Genomic DNA, 21,181 nt, shown 5'->3' with positions numbered 1-21,181 from the left:
AGGACTGGGCCAGAAAGGAGTGAAAAAATCTGAGTATTAAGCAAATTTTGATTTAATGATTTTTGTGATAGTTCTTCAAAGGAAAAGGAAAAGAAAATACTACACATGTACCACCAGCAGTTTCCCTTTAAGCAATCCTAGTTGTCAAATCAGTTTTCCAATGTATGAATCAAAGGGGCTTATTATTCAGTGGAAATTTTATGCCATCAGCTCCTGAAAAGAAATCTCACAGAAAAATGTAAGTACATGCCTAAATATCGACTTCCTTATATCGACTTGCCAGAGAGCCTTTACATCAGCTGCTCCAAAATTGTGGCATGGTCCTCCGGAAGAGACCCGTCTTATTAGCTCCTTGGAGGCATTTAAGAGGGCACTTAAGATGGCTCTCTTCTGGTGAGCTTACCCGACTGAACTTGTGTAAGAGACTTCTTCTGACCATTGTATAACTTTATTACATTGCCACTTGATGATGAGTTAGTTTTTAAAATTAATTGTTATTAATTTTATTGATGTGTTTTTATATGTATTTTATGTATTGATGTATGTATTTTAGTGGACTGTAATCCTGCCTCAATCCATCTGGGAGAGGCAGGAAAATATAAATAAACTATTATTATTATTAAATAATAATAAATGTGCAATCCCACTTAATAGAAATTTATTATCTAAAAATGCATAATAAATATTTAAGAAATAGAACTCTTCACTAATTAACAGGTTTTTACTAGGTCACTTTTCTGCTTCTAACAAATGAAAAATAAAAGTTATGATATTGAACTGTGAACTGATAATATTTCATGGTTAATTTTCATGCTGAAATTTAATTTATACAATTAACCTGGCTGAACAGTCAGTGGATAGAATCATCCTCAATACATTGCCTCAGGTTTCAACTTTGTATGTATCCATATATTTGAAGGTAAACTCCATTGAACTCAGGGGAGCTTGCTGCTGAGTAGAGATGTGTAGAATTATGCTTTGAGTAAAGAAACTCACATGAAATATTTGTCAATATTATTAGATAGTGCATTACTGACTGCAGATGTTTTTATTTGCATTTTTCCAATTAATATCTAGTTAAAATCTGTACTTTAGCTGGAGGTAATGGTACTAATTAATTCATCAAAACTTTCAATCCAAATGAGAACGATTTAGTCCGAATGAATGAGCTTTTGCTAGTAGTATAGTGCATGTGGCTAATATGTTTCACACAATAACATAATATCTACACACTCACACACACACACAAACAAACCATTAGCATTTTAATCTGTGTCTGCATTAAAATTACTTTCCTGTAAAGCATTAACAAAAAGGCTAGTACTTTAAGATGGCATTCTTTCTTTGCAAAAGGCTGAATGTAAAGTTATGTAACCGTAACAGCTGCTAAGCTTATCTCTTGAACAAACAGAAGATAATGCAATTGAGCTTGCTTTTAGTAGAGAGACAGGTCATTCCATTGGGATATCTAACGCTTTAGAATAAAATATGGATTAGTGGACTTGTTCAATATTTGAATTCCACTGTAAACATGATACTTTAATATGTATTCCTGTAGGTTTCTTAGATGCTTGCTGGTCTTAAAAACCTTATGTCAGCTAAAGAATCAGAAATAAGTGGCAAATAGCTGGACAACAGAAAAGTTCTGAAATCCATATTATGGCAACACCTTTATTAGATCAATCAAAAGGGCTAATACTATTTCTTTTAATATATTATAGTTACCTAATGCTTTTCTTCTAATAGTGGGACCCACGATGTGATTTTTTTTTTTTAAAAAAAAGAGAGTTACAGCTGCAGAGAGCTAAAAATCCTATTGACAGCCTATGCTGGTTCTATGATCCATTATATAAGTGGCAACACTTTTACTCAGTTACCCAGTAAGGCAAAGTCACTATCCCTGTTGACAGAACCAGAAAGCCTGTTTCTCCAGTGCCTGGCTTCTGGACAGGCTCCTTGCAGCATGGTGTTTGGGAAGAATGACTTTGACAATTCCTTTTGCACTTGGAACTCAATGGACGTAAGCTGGGGACAAGGGTGGGGAGAGAGGAGAAGGGAAAACTGGGACATTTTAAAAACAGTTGAAACAGGAGGGGGATAGCAGAGGATTAATCATGATTATTCCTGCCAAATTTGGAATTAGCCATTTGGGTAGTAATACGTTATGCTCCAATAAACATCACACAGTAATTCACTCATCAGGACAGATCTGAAATTTATGCAAAAGAGCGTGAAAAATGAATGCACCATCCTAATCAGATTGGATGTAGGTGCTAGTTTCCAAAAGGTTTACTCCACTTTCCAGACATACGTCTGGAATTTCTGCAGTTAGGGACATCCAACATATGACACAAGAAAGTAGTTTGGACTTTCTCAATAGCCTGACTGAAGCAGTAATAGAAATGGAAATAAGGTATTATAACTGGGCCATAAGCATCAAATACACAGATGACTGAACATGATCATGAAAAAAAATATTATTATGTTAATCACAAGCCTGGATTTTGTCAAGATGTGTCTGTTCTCAGTTCAGCTGATATTGAAGGATATCTGTTCTGAGTGTGAAAGAAACAAACAACTAGTAGCATATAATACACCTTTCTATTACAACATTGTTAGGTATCTTGTACAGCCATTGTTATGAAAAAAAAAAAGGAATCTTTACCAATGACTCTTTATAAACAAGGCTGCATCCTTTCACCTTAGCTGTTCAACTTATATGCAGAAAATATTATACAGAAAGTAGGCTTGAAAACAGAAGAAGGAGGAATGAAAATAGGTGTAAGTAATATCAACAATCTAAGGTATACAGATGACACAATACTACTAGCAGATAACATCACAGACCTAGAGCAACTGCTAAAGAAGACCAAGAAGAAAGTGCAAATTGAAAATAAAGTTGAAAATAAAGAAAACAAAAATAATGACCATGGAAAATTTACACAAATTTGACAATGAGGAAACAGAAACAGTAAAAGAGTTCTCATACCTATGATCAAACATTGATCAGAGCAGGGACTGCAGTCAAGAAATCATAAGAAGACTGAGAATGGGGAGGACAGCTATGAAAGAACTAGAAAAGATCCTAAAATGTAAAGATATACAATTGAGCACAAAAGTTAGGATTGTACAAGCCACTGTATTCCCTATTATCATGTATGGACGCAAGAGGTGGACAGTTAGGAAGGTGGATAGGAAGCGAGGAAGGTCGCATGCTAGATGGATGAACTCTATGAAAGAGGTCACGGGTATGAATTTGCTGGAACTGAGCAGAGCAGTGGAGGACAGGGAATATTGGAGATGTCTCATCTATAGGGTCACCATGGGTCAAGATCAACTCGAGGGTGGATAACAACAACAGAGGCATCCAAGGAAATCTACAGCAGAGGCAGAGGGGAAATCACAAAAAAGGAATTCAAAGAAATAGCAGGCATTTGTAGGGGTAAGGTCAGAAAAGCTAAAGTGCAGAATGAACTCAGGCTTGCTAGAGAGGTTAAAAAGAATAAAAAGGGATTTTTTGGATATGTCCGCAGCAAAAGGAAGAAGAAGGAAATGGTAGGGCCACTACGTGGAAAAGATGGCAATATGCTAACAGGGGACAGAGAATAGGCAGAATTACTCAACACCTTCTTTGCCTCAGTCTTCTCAGAAAAGGCAAAGGCTGCTCAACGTGAGGATAATGGAGCAGAGGACAGAATAGGAGAATTTCAGCACAGAATAAGTAAAGAGATAGTAGAGGAATACCTTGTTAATCTAAATGAATTTAAGTCTCCAGGACCAGATGAACTACATCCAAGGGTACTAAAAGAACTGGCAAATGTAATATCGGAGCCATTGGCAATCATATTTGAAAACTCCTGGAGAACAGGAGAGATCCCAGCAGACTGGAGGAGGGCAAACGTTGTCCCCATCTTCAAAAAGGGGAAAAAAGAGGATCCCAACAATTATCATCCAGTTAGTCTGACATCAATACCAGGAAAGATTCTGGAGCAGATCATTAAACAGAGAGTTTGTGAACATCTAGAAGGCAATTCCATAATCACAAAAAGTCAACATGGGTTTCAGATAAACAAGTCATGCCAGACAAATCTGATCTCTTTCTTTGATAAAATTACCAGCTTGGTAGATGAAGGGAATGCTGTAGATATAGTATATCTTGATTTCAGTAAGGCCTTTGACAAGGTTTCCCATGACATTCTTACAAACAAGCTTGTAAAATGTGGGCTAGAAAAAGTAACTGTCAAATGGATCTGTAATTGGTTGACCGGCCGAACCCAAAGGGTGCTCAACAATGGCTCTTTTTCAGCCTGGAGAGAAGTGACCAGTGGGGTCTGCCAAACCAGCCCTGGCAGAACTTGGTAGTTTGGCTATCAGTCTTGAAGAAAACCAAAATCAAGACTCAGTTCATGCAAATGAACACCTCCCAGGGTCAGGGGTTTTCCCCACAGACAATGGATTGCTTATTAAATAGGCACACATCCACTTTGCATATCCTCCTACTCCGAGGCCATTCAACAACAGACCAACACACAATTAACATGTAAATCACTTCCTCCCAACCATGGATCACACAAGTACACACACACACACACACACACACACACACAAACACACACCCTACACACTTCCATGCCACCACTCTCTGAAGATGCCAGCCACAAATGCAGGCAAACCATGAGGAATAAACTCTTCCAGAATTTGGCTACATAGCCTGGAAAACCCACACACATTAAAAAAAATCTTTTCAGCATTGTATATGAAAACTATTTTTGTTTAGAAAAACAGTCACAATTTCTAGGATATTCCTGGAAAGCACAGAATGATTCATAATTTTAATCCTATTTACTTGGAGCCAGGATGATGCAGAATACTTGGTATGATTGCAAGTGTCCTTGAGCTGAAACTTTCCTTAGCCTCATTGCCTTTGGATAGCCTTGGATAAGTCTCTCATTCCAACTTGGCTCACGGTAATGTTGCATTACAAATGAAGTATCAGTTGTGAAAACATGCAAAGTACAAAGTGCTGTAATAGAAATTTTCTGGCTTTGTCCAAGAATAGACATAATCTCTTAGGAAGTGACTTAAACTATTCGTTTTAGTAGAATACAGAGACATAATCATGATAGTATGCAAAGGATTCTTACAGAACCTTTGAGGTTAACTGTGACTAACAGTCTCAAAAGTGTTACAATATCCTTTTGCATACTGATATTCATTTTAATATAGAACATAACTACAGCATGCAACTATAACCAGCCATCTGAAGAATAACAACAGAGTTTCATCCCATGCTCCCTCTGAGATGCTCCCTTCTGCAGCGCTTACATTTTCATTCACTGTATGCTTTATATCACATATCATTTTATCATTCTTATAATTTCAGTCACATTTATCCATGCAACTACTTCATCACATAGATTAGACCTTTTGGCTAGCTGGTTATTTTGAATCACAGTCATGTCCATTGGACATCTTTCAAACTTCATGTTTAATCAAAAGTCTGAACATCGGACACATGTTATGGTCTTCAGACCTTCAGATGAGTTGGGAATAAAAGGGAGATAATCCAAATTTATCTCTTTCACCTTTCGCTTAACATTTGTCACCTGGCCCAGTGTCTCATAGGGAACATCATACTTCAAAGTGGATTGGACCTGCTCTTTCATGTACAAAATCAACAAACTCAGTTTCATCCATTTAATCATATTTGACTTTTCCAATCAAGGAAACTTTTCTTCAGAGCAAAAGTATTTCTAGTAGAAAAAAATCTGGATATCTTTTGAGCTCTGCACTACCCCCCCCCCCCCCCACACACACACATCAAGTCTAAGAGAGTCTGGTGAAATAATGAACTCCAAATAATAAAAACAAATGTGACTATTAAAGTAAATGTGATTGTGCTTTTATCAGCTCATGGGAAGAAAATTTGAAACAATTCTCTTGAAATTAGGAACTGGGTCTCGCAAAGAAGTTTCCTGTTTGGCTGTGCCTGATGGCTATTCACATTAATTGCTATTTAATTCAAAATACTGAGTGATAGCTGAAGAAACTGGCATATGCTTTTCCTAAAGAGGGGAATGATTAGTCTTCATGTGCCTAATTATAATAACATTTGCTATCATACATCCCAACTACTTCAGTCTCCCAGGGAATTGGCAGCATGTAACAATGAAGCAAGGTTACTCCAGTGTCCAATTAAGCTTTTCTTGGAGGATTAATAAGGCATGTCTCATCAGTCCCGTTACACCCAGAAGTGTTAATCTTCACCTCATCATTGTAATCTTACACAAAATTCTGCAGATCAAGAGTTGCTGAGTGTTAAAGTTAATTGCCCCATTAGAGCAATGCAGTCTTCAGCCTCATGTCCAATAATAGGCTATTGTATTCCCCAGGCTACACAGCACATACCAACCAGAAGAATAGGCAAAGCATCAGTGCTGCAGCAGTTTACAACAGTATATCAATGCTCAGTGATACTCTGTGCTCTTCTTCCTCCTTTTAAAACAATCCCATCAGTATAGTGAAGAGACAGTGATCTCCACTCATGTCCCTCCTTTCTTTCTTTTGGATTTCGAAGTTTCTAAATATTGGAGGTGTAATGGGGTGTGGTAGAGTTGAACACGCTTAAAATAGCCAATTTTTAAATTTATTATTCTTTTAATTGTTGCTTAGAGCCATATTTTCTATGAGGCAACAAATGATTAGAGTCTTAATAATTAGGCCTCATTTTCCAAAGATTACAAAATGGTAGTGCTAAATATGGGGCTTATCACTCAACATTTTAAACTGGCTCCAGTCTCCTGGCTCCAGCCTCTTGAACTGCCAGGCGCCATCAACCCGGGTCCCAGCCTAGTCCGAGCCACATTCTGCCAGCACTTTTTAGAAGCTGGAAAGCTTTCTGACTTCTAAAAAGTGCTGGTGGAGCACGGCTGGGACCCAGGTTGATGGAGGTTGGCGATTTGATGGTGATTTAGTGTGCAATAATCCTTGCCTCCAGGAGGCTGGAGCCGGTTTAAAATGCTGAGCAATAAGCTCCATAATTTCATGAAAGCAAAGCTGTCCATTTTATTGGAAGACATGGATGCTTCATTTGCATAACTTTACATAATATACTTTATTGTTGAGCAGTTTTTTGGAGAGAGTAGGGTGAGATAAAATATGATTGTATTCACTGCCTGTCCTTTACTTTGAACTAGTAGGATTCAACAGTATTTTACAGATTTAAAAAGTGGGGAGAAAGACAACTACCAAATGTTTTTAGTCTTGTACTATCCAGATTACCAACTTATGTGCTTCAAGTTGCCATTTCCACTTCTACCAACAGCTCCTTTTGCCTCATGCAGATGGCAAGATGGTCCATATTTTTCAGGGACTATAGAGGATAGTTGCTCAAAGGGAACATCCATGGTTTTTAGCACACAACACTTTAGAACATGGCTGTACATACTGTATTTTATCTATTTTGTACCTAAAGTTTGATAATAGTTTATGCCTGCCAATCCTGCAGCGACGTCAGAGCTGCCCCTCCCATTAGGCAGAGTGAGCACCCATTTCAGGCAGCAAAGTTTCAAGGACAGTGAAAGGGTACACACTACTATTTGGAAGGGCCCATCATATTGAGACCTTGGCTAGCTACTCCAAGGCTGCAACAAATGCTGTAACCAAAAGGTGGTCATCTCAGATCTAGTTCTACTCAGGCAGCACAGGCAGCCTCCGAGAGCATTCTGACTATGATGCCTAATTCTGAGGGAGTACTTTCAGAGTTGTGTTGGTGAGTTTGTCCAGCCAGCACTAATCTCTTTGCATTCTCTGCCTGAAGACAGAGGATGGGCAATGATGATGGAGGCAGTGCATCTTCTCCCAAGTCAAGAGCAGGAGAGCTTGGGTTGCCAGTGTACAAGTCATAATGAGTTCAATGGGGTTTACATCTTAAGATATATCTCTGGGAATGTTATCAGTTCCCCTCTGAAAGCTGGAAAGTCTACCAACTTTGTTGGTATTTTGTTGTTGTTGTTGTTAACTGTCTTCAAGTCAGCTTCAACTCATTGCAACCCAGTGAATGAGATTGTATTAATTATAGACTGTAATAATGTTTTTACTACATCCCCTCCCTGGGCAGTCAACCATGATGGGCAAGGATTGAGAGGGCACATTGTCTTCCTTACACTTCCAAGGAGCTTGTCCACTTCATCAGTATTTACAAGCTCAAAGTGATCCAGTTTAATACAGTCCACAGAGTCACTGGACATCTCTCTAATTGTTCCTGTTAAAATGCCTGCATTCAAATCGACTCTTATCTGAGATATTTTATCTGCAAAAAAGTAATTAAAAGCGTCGCAGCAGGCTTTAGTTGGTTCTAAAAGTGGGTTTAGGGCAGAAGGTAACTGAGTTAATTCTTTAACCAACCTGAACAGCTATGTTGGACGAGACCTCGCAGACGCAATACGTGCAGCATAGAACAAGTTTTTTGCTGCATCTATTGCCACTCCATAGGAATCCAAAGACTCTTTACAGTATCACTCCCTCCAGTCTCATACCCTCCAGATGTGCTGAACTACAAATTCCAGTCACCCCAGACATTAGCCATACTGGATGGGGATAGTGGAAACTGTGGTCCATCATATCCAAATGGTACCTGGTGGAAAGAAGACTGATCTGGAAGTTCTTGGGATGCTATAAACATCTATTATCTGAAATGCACCAAAAAATTTTTAAACTCAACTGCCCATTCTTCTTTCTGAAAGTACTGATTGGTATTTGAATCCATATTTTCTTTATGCCTCAAAATGGCACTATGCTTTCCAGTGGCTCTTACGTGAGGATTATCACTTCTTATAAAACAAATTTAGTGTAATTTAACATACTTTTCCTGGAAAGTTTTCAGATTCCTAATCTGTATCTTGCCCATTGTGCCCTTCAAAATCTGATTCTCTTTCTCCTTCGCCAAACAGTTTTCTCAAATAAGAAGCTATTGACATCAGCTGTGCTCGGCATCATGTCCATTTTACTTCAGTAAAAGAAGGAAATTTGATGCTTGGACATGTGTAGCCTTGTGGAAAAGGGTCTTATTTCACTCACTGACAAGCATAGCAGAATGTCTGGCAGTATTTCCCTGGGGACAACCTAGCTTTAAAAATAAAATCAATATTGACTCTTGACACATTTTCATTTACATCAGCGCATGACTCTCAGTCTGGGCACAAATCAATACCTAGCTTTTAACACTGCTCAACTAGTTTGTTCTATGTAAAAGAAGACTGATTTGGCTTGAGTGGCTTGTTTTTTTCCCTGGGGATGTGGGCAGGTTACCCATCATTAACACACACTGTTCCCCAGGAAGGAAGTTTGCTTCGCCATTTGTCCTGCAAATATTTAGAAGGACTAGAACTCTTGCATTAATCACATTACATTTACTTGGCCACCACTTACAGTCACTACTAAGAGCATGGTCAGCACTGCAGAACAACCTGTAAACCTTGACCATGCTGGCTCTGTGCCTGTATCTAGGAGGTTGTAGGCAGCCACCGCCACAAGCAGGAGGACAGACTATCTCAGAATTTGGAAATTATCAATTAAAAAGCCATTAAAAGACTTTTTGTGTCTTGTAACAGCTGCACAGAAATAGGGTTTTCAAGGAATTACCACATATTGAGGGAGCTCATTGTGACATTTTACAGGGTTTGATAAGTTTTAAATTCTTAAATTTTAATAATGTAATGTTTTTAATTGTTTGAATTGTCTAATTGTTTTTAAACTTTGTATTTTTAATGTTTTATACTGTTTTAACTTAGACTGTTTTAAATTTGTTAGTCACCTTGAGTCTCTGTACTGGGAGGAAGATGAGATATAAATAAACATAATAATAATAATAATAATAATAATAATAATAATAATAATAGATAAGTATTGCAATCACTCCTTCCCAAAATTTAGTTGTATTTTTTTTTAAAAAAATAACTTTATTGTTTTAAAGTGGCAAGATAGTATTGATTTGTATATTTAAGATTAAAATGTCACATTTTACACAACCAACAATTAATTTTCCATGGCTAGAACCAAACTACAAATCCCACCTTTTTCTTTACAGCTGTTTTCCCTGCTCCAACTCCTCCTCCTCGAAACTACTTTTCATTTTTTGGGGAAAGTTCATAGTGTACCTTTGGTTTTGAAAACTGGAATAAAATAGAAGTTAAGGTAAGCAAAATGATGGCTTTTATTATCCTTTTTATAAAGAGTGGCTTGGATCCAAAGAACTACATACAAAAGGAGGCTTTGGGTTTTTTTTTTGTTTCTTGAACAGTAGGCCCTGTCTGCCTGAGGAGAGGTTTAAAAGCAGTTTGTGAGATGGCATGGAAGTCTTCTGTTCAAAGGAGGGAGGAGTAAAAATCCCCACTGGCTATGCCCAAACCCCTGAGTGCAGCTAAAGTAGCTCTTCAGATCCTTGCCAGCTTATAGACCTCTGTCTTATCATGCGGAAACAGAAGAAAGACATATTTTTATAAGAAAAACAACCCCAAATCCCTCTGGTAAACTAGCAATGTATTTCAATATTCACTTAAAGTTTCCCTTAGTGTTGGAATTTTTTTTACATTTGTGTAAAGAAACACATGTATCCAACCCAATATTTATACCCTCCTCTGTCCAGGCTCTGCTCCAGATAAAGTTTCAATCACTCTTAATGGTTAGGTTATCTATTTTGGAGGGCTATTCAATATTAGATGGTATCTTATTGTTTAATCCCAACAAGAGGAGACCTATTCAATCAATTGCAGAATGGTGAGTCAACACCTAGGTAAATCCAGTTCATTCAGTGTGTCTATTCTAGTCTGGTTTGAGTAATGGACCAGGATTCTAGGAAACCAGAGTTCAAATCCCAGAGCTTGGAAATTGTCATTTAGAAGGGCATACAAAGCGCTTGATTTTGTGTCCTGTGACAGCTACACACAAGCAGGTTTTGCAAGGAATTACCACATATCCAAAACCCATTGTAGTATTTTACAGGATTTGATTGACTGACTGGTTCTACTAGTTGGGACTATGCAACAGGGTGTCCCAACCAGTTTAAATGTGAGTCCTATTAAATACAATGCAATTCACTTCTGAATAGTATGATTGCATTTTAAATTTAGTTTTGGAGTTGGAATTAAGTTTCTTAAATATTATAATTTCTGATCTTGAATACCCATTGTTGTTGTTTTGTTTCATCAAGTCATTTCTGACTCATGGTAACTCCAAGGCAAACCTATTGGAGCCCTGGTGGCGCAGTGGTTAAATGCCTGTATTGCAGCCATTCACTCAAAACCACAAGGTTGTGAGTTCAAGACCAGCAAAAGGGCCCAAGCTCGACTCAGGCTTGCATCCTTCCGAGGTCGCTAAAATGAGTACCCAGACTGTTGGGGGCAAATTAGCTTACTTGCTAATTAGCTTACTTGCTGTTCACCGCTATGATCTTTGGAATAGTGGTATATAAATAAAACAAATTATTATTATTATTATTATTATTATTATTATTGTGGGGTTTTCTTGGCACCCACCCAAGGTCACCCAGTGATTTTCTGTGGCTGAGTGGGGATTTGAACCCTGGTCTCCAGAGTCATAGTCCAACATTCAAACCACTACAACACACTGGCTTTCAATATCTGAATACCCATACACCACCATAAAAATTACTTTAAAAGTATTTCATTTATCTTTACAAAAGTCAAGATAATTCATAGTTCACAGGAGTTGTTCACCCCTCCATTCAGACACAGGTCTTCTGTCTCCCCATGTGCTGATTTGGGTTGATGATGGCCACCACACCAAAACAGATTCAAGAATGGACAAGATGAGACAGGCTGTAGGTGCAAAAGAAGATGTATTGGTATTTCAAGCATATAGCAGGTGTTTTGCAGCAAAGAAAGATGATCTACTATTCTGTCATGGCAAGCCCTGCCCCTACTCATGAAAATGGCATCCTTGGACATCAACATATCTTTCAAGCACTTGTCCCACCTTAAGACAAGGCCAAAGGTGTGGATGAAAGTCGAGGTTGGGCATAGTGTGCAGAAAAGTTAGGCAAAAGAATTAAATTCCTATTGTGTAGTAGTGAGTCCCCCCGCTCAGCACCCAGAATGGGGAATTTAACAAGATTTATCTTCATTCCACCATCTCTCAAAGTTAGGTCAAGAGGAGATGGGGAAGAAGCCTATCACATTCACACAGGAAACTGCTGTGATTTTGTTTTTTTTAATCTATTGAAATGCCACAGTGAGGTGAACAGTTCAGTGAAGGCTAGCTATACCTCTTTCGCATCTTCTTCAATGTGTGCTACAATGTTCTATACACAATGCAAGTCCCAAGGGTAGTGCTCACTACACACTTACAGCAAGAGAGTCATATTTCTGTTACTTGGTGAAAGTTCCAAATATGCAAGATATAGCCCCTTCATTGTTGTTGTGTGTCTTCAAGTCCTTTCTGACTTATGGCAACCCTAGGGTGGCTCCATCATGGGGTTTTCCTGGCAAGATTTGTTCAGAGGAGCTTTGCCATTGCTTTCCCCAGAGGTTGAAAGAGTGTGACTTGCCCAAGGTCACCCAGTGGGTTTCCATGGCCGAGTGGGGATTAGAACCCTGTTTGCCAGAGTCATAGTCCAACCTTCAAACAACTGCAACCACTGGCCCCTGACAGTTGGAAAATGATCATACTAATGTGGTATGAATTATTACTGAATGTAATATAATGTATTGTATATTATATTATATTACAATATATTATACTTTGCATGATCACCTGAATAAGCAAAGTCTGGATTGGGATGCTTGTGCAATATACTGTGTACTGGAGTGAGCTACATGCAGCCCATGGTTTGTATGTGGTCCTAAAGGGTCTTTTTGGTAGGCTCTGTTCTTGCTTCCCAAAATCTTTGCTGTGGAATTTCAGCAATATGCTGGAAATAAGCCATTTGAAACGGAGGGGGGGGGAGTAAAATATATGATAGGAAATACATTCTGGCCTTGGCCTCTAGCTGGAAGAACTAAGATCCATCTTCTCTTCCACAAATACCATGTCAACAAGATGCCATCAGCCAAAGAAGGAGTATCTGCACAGAAATAGCTGTTCAATTTTCCAGTTCCCTTGGGACTATAGAAATGAGACAAGTGACACTATAGCCTCTGACTTTGCCTGCAGGAATAAGAGCAGTTCTTTATATTGCATGTTGTAAGCTACTTTGAAAATAAGTTGACTGAAAGGCAGATGATAAATATGATCAATAAACAAATAATCCAATTACACTAGTCAAGAGTAGTGGATTACCTGGATACTCAGCAAAAGAAACACCACTATATCCATAAGATTGAGTGTTAACCACTCAAAAAAGTCAAGAAATTCAGTGAGTGCCCTGTCCATTTCTTTGGTGAAAAAGTCAAATGAGAGGGAATGTGCCGGGTCATTTTCCAACACACAGTGGGGTTAATCATAATGTGCAAAGCTACTTCTGAATATTTATTTTAAAGCTGAAAATACTAAACATTCCAAGTTTCCACATAAATCAATAACATTATTCTAAAGCAAAATGAATATCAAGCTATGAGTGTAACACTAGCCAAAATGTTTCATGCATTTGACAAAATTTGTCAAATTACCAATCTAGAGAGCTTCAAAAAAGCCATTAAGATGGATTTCTTCCAGCAGGCCTTCCCGGAATAAAATAATCAGCCACGAATAAGACTTCCCTATTTATTGAACTCTGCCCATGGCTATTGTTTGGATTTTAAAATGTTAGTTTTAGTTTTATACTGTTTAATCTGTTTTTAAGGGGGGGTACTGTGTATATATATGGATATATTTTAGTCTGTTGTACGCCGCTTTGATTGCTTGGCAAAAAGCGGGATAATAATAAAAAATATTTTATTATTATTTATTTATTTGCATAATATAAATATACTACAAGAACAAGTAAAATAGAATTATATTTCATAACTGCATACTTTGGTAATAAAATTAGCATTGAATGTAAGAAGTTAGGAATTCTAAAAGTAGACAGATGAAGATAGTAAGTAGATCATTTCTTATGAACACAACAGATTCAGTATGCATTTCCTTACACAAGACAAGAAATCTCCTGTAGCTGGAGGTATGCTTAGGAATTTTCTGGGATGGGGGTGGGGGGTAATGGAGAAAGAATCACTCATGGAATGTGATGCTGCACAGCTGCCATCTTCTAGAAGTAAAATTTAAGAGCAGAGAAATATCACACAAGGGGCCAAGATCCCACATTGGTTCAGCATACCACAAATATTCACTAACAGAATTATGTTAAGCAACCCCTATACTGATAGCATAGTACCACAATATATACAATAGCAATAGCAAGTACATTTCTATACTGCTTATCAGTAACCTAGTACTCCCTAAATATTTTACAATGTGTAAACCAATTGCCCCCAACAAGCTGGGCATTCATTTTACCGACCTATGAAAGGATGGAAGGCTGAGTGGATCCTGGAGCCCTGCCTGGGATTAAACTCACAACCTTGTGGCTGCAGTACTGGTATTTAACCACTGTGCCACCAGGGCTCCTTTGATTAATAGTCAATGCACTTGGTAGAAAAAACACTGTACAACTGCAATGTACAATGTGCAAAGAGGCAATGCACTTTCGCATGACAAGTCTGTATACTTTAAGATGCAGCCACATGCACAATGATCACACAAGCCCAACTCTGCTTATGCCTCTGTCAACTTAGCATGGCCATTCTGGCAACACTAGCTCAGACAATATTATCACTGACAGAAGTGTGAAATTTGTCATTATTGGGTATGATATCTACAAATAAGAGTAATGTTTTGCCTAAAATCTTGCTTTTGCACGAAGCTGTTCCTGTCTTATTAAATGATGTGCCATTTAAACAATGGTAGAAGGTTGTGTTTTCTTTCATTTGGCAAAGCAAGAAACCAAGGACTGGTTTTAAGAAATTACAAGAGGAAAAAAGAGGATGGTTGGTTTTGCTGATTATTCTCTATGTTTTTTGGCATCGCTGAACGGATTATTTATTTATTTGTTTGATTGATTTCTATGCCACCTTTCGCCCTTGAAAGGGACCCAAGGTGGTTCACAAATAAAAATTCTAACAAACATATTACAATAAAGCAATTAAAAACATCAGCTAAAAACAATATAAAATTACAAACATTAAAATCATTAATACCCACTCCATCTAACAAACACTCCATATATACATGTAAAAGCCATCCAATGATTACACATTAAAAGCCTGCCTGAATAAAACCATTTTTGCTTGCCGGCGAAAGGTAAGCAGGGAGGGGGCAGCCTCATTTCCTGTGGAAGGGCATTCCAGAGGCAGGAGCAACCACTGAGAAGGTTCTCTCTTGTTTCCTCACCAGGTGAGCCTGTGATGGTGGTGTGACCGAGAGAAAGCCTTCTCCTGAAGATCTTTGGACTCTAGCAGGTTTAAATGGGGAGATAGGGTCTCTCAAACAGTCTGGACCTAAGCCATATAGGGCTTAATAGATCATGACCAGCACTTTGAATTGTGCCTGGAAATGAACCGGTAGCCAGTGAAGCTGTTTCAGCAAAGGAGTTATATCCTCCCTATAATTGGCCCCAGTCAGCATTCTTGCTATGGCGTTTTGCACCCAATAAATTTTCTGAACAGTTTCCAACAGCAGCCCCATGTAGAGTCAGTTACAGTAGCCCAAAAGGGATGTAATCAAGGTATGTGTCACCATAGCCAGATTTGACATCTCAAGGAAGAGGCACAGCTGGCGTACTAGTTTAGCTGTGCAAATGCACTCCTGGCCACTGCTAAGACCTAGGCATCCAAGCTCAGAGTAGAGCCAGGAGCATACCTGCCAGCTGTGAGCCTGACATTTCAAGGAGAGTGTTACCTCCCAGCACAGGCAGAGACCCTAATAATTATATCACATTAAAGGTTGTTGAAATTAGAGAGTTCAGATTTGAATTCCAGATTGCATGGTTATCTATGTTATGCAAAAGTTAAGGTAGATTCATATTTTAAAAATCATTATATGAGACAATATTTATTGCTGATTTGGAATAAATATAAAAAGGTTTCACTCAAGGTTACCTCTTTGATGGTCTCCTACAGAAGCCTTCTTTAAGAGAGAAATGCATATGAAAGAGAAATTGTTGACACATAAAGATCTGTTTGTTGTAGAGAACAATTAGTAATAATTGAAATTAAGGGAAGAACTGGACTCAGAGGGTCATATGTTAAGGTGGTTTGCTTTCAGATAATTAAATAAAATATACAAAATGCATAAAAAACCCTCAAGTCTAAATCTGAGTTTGAAATTCAATTGTGTACAGATGATGAACATTTGATTGCTGAAATATATAAACTATTGTTGAGATTTGAAAAGAAGGTGAACAGGTGAAGGATTGCATGGTAAAATGGGCTCAAACTATTGGTTCCCCAGTTCAAGGGGAATAACAGGAAAGAATGAGGACAAAAGAGTTTTAAATTTACTTTCAGTCATGATTTCAGAGATATTTTAATGAAATGATGTGTACATGGTATTTAATACCAGATGTATTATTGAAAATGTATAAGAATAGTTTGAAGAAATGTTGGAAATGCAAGTCAAAGATAGGATCTTTTATTCACATGTGGTGAACCTGTGATAAGGCCCAGAAATATTGGATTCAAATTAATTCCTTATTAGAGGACATTTTTAATGTAAATATATAGATGGAACTAGACACTTTCCTGCTTGGAATGTTGTTGGAACAATGTTCCTTTAAACTGTGGTAAAATATTTTGAGTGGCAGGAATTGCCGAGTCAGAGCACTTGGCAGGATACAAAAACTTTCTGCAGGGATTGCATCATATTGAATAGCCCCAGATGATAACTTTTAGCTGACTCTCTATATAAGTGTGCTGAGAGTCAAGGCACCTGTGGGTTGATGTTAGTAGGCTGGAGTTGTGTGGATCATTGCTGCATTATTACAGATGGTGTATCTTGATGGGAGTCAGGAAGAGAGTTTGTAAATATTTGTATATATCAGAACTCTAGATAAAGAACCTCCAAGGATTTGGAAGAAATTAACTGTGTCTATGAGTTTGTTTATGGAATGCGGTCAGTGCGTTGCCAATACTGTTAAAAGGAACTGGTGCTTCTGTACTCTGCTACAGTAAGCTGCTTCTGGGACTGTTTACCTCAGAAAGCACTGTACGTTGGCTTCTCTAGTGGGTCAGAGAATTTTGTTTTTGATACTGCTAATCCAGCAGGTGAAAAGAAAGCCAACATATTGATTGATCAAGTTGAGAAGAAATATGAAAAGACATCCCAATACATTATTACAGCAGTGAGAATAGTATATGCCCAGAGATGTAGGGACACTTGCAGCCTTATTATAAGGGACCCTCTTCCACTTTAATTCCATGGCATGCAAAAATTGGGATAACATTATTACCTCCTGCATCTTTGGTCTCAATCTGGAATTAAAGCACTGTTAGTGCCCAAGACACATCACACACTGTATGCCTTCCTTATTTCTGTTCTTCTGACCCACGAAGGAAAGCCTTGAGGCTGCTTGTGTGAAGAGGGTATGGGAGATGGGGGAAACTTTGGTAAGGAGCTGGGAGAGGAGGAGGGAAGAAAGAAGGAAGGTGTGTGTGAGAGAGAGAAAGGGAAAAAAGAGAGAGAAGCATTGCAGTGACAAAAGATGACTATGGAAGGGGGCTGGATCTCCAGCATTGGCAGGAAAAGAATGCCTGAACTTTCACTCTACAAATCATATGGGACGACAGTGCTAAGGGAAGTCATTAATGGATTTTTCATATGAATAAAAGACTAACTTTTACTACAATCCCCTATGATTCATCCACACAACAGTGACAATGCCATGCAGGAGGGGGAAACTGAATGCACAGTTATCACACCGCTTTGATGCGATGTGCGATGTGAACCAGACTTACCAATACAAGAGGATTGGCTAATGAAAGCAATTGAACTTGATGTAATGAACATTTGGCATAATCTCCCATAGGCTTCAGTTCACTTTGTCCTGTGATGAAGGGGGCTAGAACCCACAAAAGTGTATGCCAGATAAAACACATTACTGTCGCCACAAGGCTCTTTCTTGCAGTGCACTAAAATGCTTTGTCATGCAATTCAGTGTCCTATCATGGAATTCTCAAAATAGTTGGAGGCCCTGCTGATCATATGAACTCATTTCCTTCTACATTTGTACTGTTCTAATAGTGTTTCACAACTGATCACATGGTTTTGTAGAAGAAAAACTATAGTGCATATCTGAGTATATGTTATGGGTTATGCAGCTTAAAATGGATCGTCAGCATTCAGATGCAACCAATTATTGTTGGATTTTCTGAGAGCTGCCTGAAAGGAATGGAACACTGTATGTGACAATTCAGAGAAATGTCAGCACACAGCTTGTAAGAAACAATCTCACATAGTGATAATACAGCTGGAATATATAAACATGAACTGAAGTTGTGACTACATGTGGATTTGTCTTTGTTGATCTGCTCTTTCTCTGAATTTCAGATGGTCTTTTCCTCCTCTGGATCCGAAAAAGAACTCTGAGAAATTCACATCCTTGCACATTCAGTGATTCTGATCTAGTAAGTTCGATTGTACTTGTCTTATCTCCATGGAAGGACATATTTAGGACAAGTTCTAAAGTAGAGCTTCACAGCTGCAGAGTATGTTCTTTTATTTGAATTATTCTTTGATGCATGAATAGAAGTCTTGGGCTAACTTCACACTACTGGTCTAATAAAAGCCATCTACTCACTTGTTCTATGTTTCTCATTCTGTGAGGCCAACACTGCTGCCTATACTTCAATTCAGGCAGGAGAGCCTTTACAAATTTCACAGTATGCCAACCTTTGGATTAGGCATCCACAATCAAGGTTCCATGTCTGGGCAGCAGAGGCCTTGGCACAGTTCAGGAGTCAGTGTTTCAGGCATCTGTCAGGAAACAGGTGACTTCAAATGCCTTTATCTGTCAGGAGGGAATAAATTAAGGACAATACTTAAATAATGCTTCAGGCTTGATGAAAGAAATGGCCTGCACATTTTACTTATCTGCTTAGCAGAAAATGACACTCATGATTCTTGGTTAGCATATAATGTGTAGAACCATTCTCTCTCTCTCTCTCTCTCTCTCTCTCTCTCAATAATTCCCAGGACTTTCTCACACCAGCCTCTTGTTCCATCACAATCAAACTAGTTTAGAAATTGGAAGCATACTGGTTTGGCATTATTTCATATCATATGATAGTTCTTAGGTGAACCATGGTTGTGTGATCTGTTTTTCACACTTCCAAATGCCGACTTCCAGGAGAAAGGGTGAGAATGAGCAATCATGGCTATCAACTGCCTTTTGAAGTGTGAATTGTGCCTCCTGCAATGTGCATGTGCACACAGCAGCCAGTTTCAGGAAGGTGTTGGCCATGGAGATTGCTGTACGGGAAAGAAAAGCAGAATCACACCCACTCACACTACATGACTACCTGAGAAGTAGAACTGCAGCAGAGGGGACCTATCGCATAAAGGCAGTAGTGGAACAGCAAGAAGATTGAGAACCTATTGATAGGTTTTGCTCATCAATAAAAAGGAGCTCTACAGTAATAAATGAAATGCAAGGCACCAGCAAGATGGGCATAATGTTGTGAGATACGTACTGGCCAATGATGTTTTTGTCTAGTTAAATTTCTATTTTTCTAGCGTCATGTGATAACATCCTATGTGAGCAAAGTTCTGATCTCTCTTAAAGTACATAATGTTCATTTTCGAGTCTAGTGTAGATCTTCACTTCCATCCCCCCCTCCCCAACCGGTCTTTATCAAAAGCCCTCACACCTGAAACTTCTAAAAGTTTCTTGGAATCTCTAGAAATGTGTGACTGAATGTTGGACTTTTAAACAGGTGTGAGGGCCTGTCTACATGGAATTAATCCAGTGACACTGCTTTGACTGCCATGGCTCAATGATATGGAATTCTGGGATTTGTAGTTTTGTGAGATATTTAGCCTTCTCTGTCAGTCAGCAATGGTGCCAAGCAAACTACAAATCCTAGAATTCCATAGCGTTAAGCTCTGACAGTTAAACTGGTGTCAAACTGCATTAATTCTGCAACGTAGCAACAGCTTCAGACTGTTGTTGGTGTGTGTGTGTGTGTGTAAGAGAGTTAACTTTTTCCTTGCACTGATTTCTTGAGAAAAATGCTCTCATCAAAGCTATTTTTCCTAGCAGGGGAAATTTCTAATTACAAGGAGTCCCCTTGCCTCCTTTGATATATCGACAATGCTGTCTGATCCTAAAGAACACTACAGCCAAAAGGTTGCTTTGATCAAGGATATAACAGGATACATGGAAAGTGCTGGCTTGAAATATGCTGGGGCCTAAGTTATATAGGACCTGACAGTTGTAAATGAGGCAGTTGCATTCAGACCTGTCTATGGACCCAATCGTATGAGGGGAAAAAGCCATCTTACCTTTCCCAAATTGAAATGTAATTCAGGAAGCAGTCCTATCATATGTAAATCATAGGACCCAGCTGCCTCTCAAATTAGAATTCAATTCAGGAAAGGTAGGCTGGGTTTTTTACTCCAAGTGATAGGGTCCTATGAGTGCATCTATACTGTAGAAATAATGCAGTTTGACACCACTTCAACTGCCATGGCTCCATCCTACAGAATTTTGTGTGGCACCAGCACTCTTTGTTAGGGAAGACTAAAGACCTTGTAAATCTACAAAATCCCAAGATTCCATAGGATGTAGCTAGAGCTCTTAAAGGATGTCAAAATACAGTATTTCTACAGTGCAAATGCACTGTATAATAAAATAGGATCTAGCATGGTTTAGTGGTTGGAGTCTGGGAAACCAAGGTTCCCCACTCAACCATGAAAACCTACTGGGTGACCTTGGGCAAATCATGCTCTCTCAGTCTTAGAGGAAGGAAATGGCAAATTTCCTCTGAATAAATCTTGCCACGAAAATTTCATTATTGAGTTGCCATTAACCAGAATAATCCAAATGAATTAAAAATTCATTTTAGACATACTTTGCTTTTGTTTTTTTTGTCTTAAGCTTTGTATTTTACCTATTGTTTTATATGTATTTTGTAGAATGTACGCCATTGGCAGGTTTCATTTTTATAGATTTTATTATTTGTATGTACAGTGC

At 38.5% G+C, this 21,181-nt stretch overlaps 1 protein-coding gene across 9 annotated transcripts in view; it reads right to left on the bottom strand.

Moving 5' to 3' along the window:
• The window catches only part of HS3ST5 (heparan sulfate-glucosamine 3-sulfotransferase 5), a 220,883-nt gene that overhangs the window by 39,180 nt on the left and 160,522 nt on the right, over positions 1-21,181 (bottom strand). For 3 of the 9 annotated variants that reach the window (XM_089528504.1, XM_089528505.1, XM_089528509.1), the window contains one exon: positions 18,880-18,997. The exons of 4 other annotated variants lie outside the window; for them this stretch is intronic. The gene's annotated coding sequence lies outside the window, so the exon portion shown is untranslated. 2 more of the 9 variants (XM_089528506.1, XM_089528508.1) reach the window with 2 other exon arrangements.

This window comes from Sceloporus occidentalis, unplaced genomic scaffold (assembly GCF_023333645.1).
Source record: "Sceloporus occidentalis isolate IW3139 unplaced genomic scaffold, rSceOcc1.0.p SCAF_6, whole genome shotgun sequence".
In the NCBI taxonomy this organism is placed as follows: domain Eukaryota; kingdom Metazoa; phylum Chordata; class Lepidosauria; order Squamata; family Phrynosomatidae; genus Sceloporus; species Sceloporus occidentalis.
Note: the sequence above shows the minus strand (reverse complement) of the source record. Positions and strands in the feature narration are given on the sequence as shown.